General features: G+C 52.2%; 1 pseudogene; it reads left to right on the forward strand.

Annotated features, from left to right (window-relative positions):
* Positions 1-740: 740 nt before the first annotated feature.
* On the forward strand, positions 741-2,562 carry LOC129499364 (pyruvate kinase PKM-like; annotated as a pseudogene).
* The last annotated feature ends 206 nt before the right edge of the window (positions 2,563-2,768 follow it).

Genomic DNA, 2,768 nt, shown 5'->3' on the forward strand with positions numbered 1-2,768 from the left:
GTCAAGGGTATTTTTTTTCCTCTTTGTGTAATGATGTATCCTTGGTCTACTTTAAAAAGTATCTTAATGTTGAATGAATGACTTATCAAATAGATATGATTTTACCCTTATTAATTCTGGCTGTTACTGTCAAGAAATGCCATCACTGTCCCTACTGCAATGAACAAATACAGCTATGCTCTATGTATATTTAATGTCACATTCCCATATTCTGGGATTATGCCAAATTACAAACTCAGTGAAGCTATTTTGCAATCAAAATTTGTTTGTTTCAGTCTTATCATGAATCACAAATCCTTTATCTGTAAAATTATCTGGCCCACAGATCTGGGCCAGAACATACTCCCCACTTGATGAACTTACTTGCATGCTTGTTGAAACACATAATGCTGGGCTATAATGCATTCTGTCCATGGGAAGCATTTATTCCAGTATAAGAAATAACTCTTCTGCTTACAGTTTTTGAGATAATAGTTAGATTGCCACATGTTGTCTATTTTCCCATTTATCAGAAAAAACCCTCCTAGGAGAAAAGTTCAATAAAACTTGCTCATCGCAGTAAAAAAAAAAAAAAAAAAATTCCTTGGCTTTGTTTATTTTTTGTAGGTAAGAGAAATGAAACCTATCTAAGTAATCAACAACAGAAGTGCTAGATGACAAGTTGAGAACAAAACTGTAATAAATCTGTGGCATAGGGTGGCATTTATGTGAGAGTTTTAAAGATTCTAAAGTACAAACGCATGTTCTGCCTGGACATCAACTCCCCACCCATCACGGCCCGGAACACTGGCATCATCTGTACCATTGGACCAGCTTCCCGATCGGTGGAGACGTTGAAGGAGATGATTAAGTCTGGAATGAATGTGGCTCGCCTGAACTTCTCTCATGGAGCTCACAAGTACCACGCAGAGACCATCAGGAAGGTGCGCACAGGGATCCCTGGGTGGCGCAGCGGTTTGGCGCCTGCCTTTGGCCCAGGGCGTGATCCTGGAGACCCGGGATCGAGTCCCACGTCGGGCTCCCGGTGCATGGAGCCTGCTTCTCCCTCTGCCTGTGTCTCTGCCTCTCTCTCTCTCTCTCTGTAACTATCATAAACAAATAAAAAATTCATAAAAAAAAAAGAAGGTGCGCACAGCCGCAGAAAGCTTCGCTTCTGACCCCATCCTCTACAGGCCAGTGGCTGTGGCCCTGGACACCAAAGCCCTGAGATCTGAACCGACCTCATCAAAGGCAGCGGGACTGCAGAGGTAGAGCTGAAGAAAGGAGCCACTCTCAAGATCACCCTGGACAATGCCTACATGGAAAAATGTGACGAGGACATCCTGTGGCTGGACTACAAGAACATCTGCAAGGTGGTGGAAGTGGGCAGCAAGATCTGCGTGAACGATGGGCTTATTTCTCTGCAGGTGAAGCAGGAAGGTGCTGACTTCCTGGTGACGAGGTGGAGAACGGCGGCTCCCTGGGGAGCAAGAAGGGTGTGAACCTCCCCGGGGCTGCTGTGGACCTGCCTGCTGTGTCGGGGAAGGACATCCAGGATCTGAAATTCGGGGTGGAGCAGGACGTAGATAGGGTGTTCGCGTCTCTCATCCGCAAGGCGGCTGATGTCCAGGAGGTCAGGAAGGTCCTGGGAGAGAGGGCAGAACATCAAGATAATCAGCAAAACTGAGAATCATGAGGGAGTTCGGGGGTTTGATGAAATCCTGGAAGCCAGCGATGGCATCTTGGTGGCTTCAGGCGATCTAGGCATTGAGATCCCTGCAGAGAAGGTCTTCCTTGCTCAGAAGGTGATGATTGGGCCGCGCAACCGAGCGGGCAAGCCTGTCATCTGTGCGACACGGATGCTGGAGAGCTTGATCAGGAAGCCTCGTCCCCCCCGGGCTGAGGGCAGGGATGTGGCCAACGCAGTGCTGGATGGAGCTGACTGCATCATGCTGTCTGGGGAGACCGCCGCAGGGGACTACCCCCTGGTTGCCGGTGAGGCAGAGGCCGCCATCTACCACTTGGCAATTATTTGAGAAACTCCGCTGCCTGGCGCCCGTCACCAGTGACCCCACAGAAGCCGCCGCCGCGGGCGCCCTGGAGGCCTCCTTCAAGGGCTGCAGCGGGGCCATAATCGTGCTCACCGAGCCCGGCAGGTCCGCTCACCAGGCGGCGAGATACCGCCCCCGCGCCCCATCATTGCTGTGACCTGGGAGCAAGACTGCTCGCCAGGCCCACCTGTACCGCGGCATCTTCCCTGTGGTGTGTGAGGACCCAGTGGGCTGAGGACGGGACCTCCGGGGGAACTTGGCCATGAATGTTGGCAAGGCGCGAGGCTTCTTCCAGAAGGGAGATGTGGTCATTGTGCTGACCGGGTGGCGCCCTGGCTCCGGCTTCACCAATACCATGCGTGTGGTGCCTGTGCCCTGGCGGGCCCCACAGTCCTTCCTCCAGCCCCTGTCCCACCCCCTTCTCCCAACCCATCCGTTAGGCCCGCAATGCTTGCAGTGCTCACTCGGGGGTTGTCACGTGGCACTGGTGGGCTGGGATGCCAGGGAAGATGAATGCCTCTGTAAAACATGACTTTTTTAGGACCCTGTTCGGTGCAGGTGGCCCAGAGCTGGGCTGCACATCAGGTGACCTCACCCCAGCAACCAACGAGGGAAGGGTGCAGGACTGGAAGCCCCAGAGCTTTAACATGGAGGGCAACAGCTCCTGCTTCTCCTCCTCTGTGTACTCCATTCGGTTCCTATAGAAAATGGATACGCAGAGAACTCCCAACCCTGGCC

Source organism: Nyctereutes procyonoides, unplaced genomic scaffold (genome assembly GCF_905146905.1).
Source record: "Nyctereutes procyonoides isolate TBG_1078 unplaced genomic scaffold, NYPRO_anot_genome, whole genome shotgun sequence".
NCBI classification, from domain to species: Eukaryota; Metazoa; Chordata; class Mammalia; order Carnivora; family Canidae; genus Nyctereutes; species Nyctereutes procyonoides.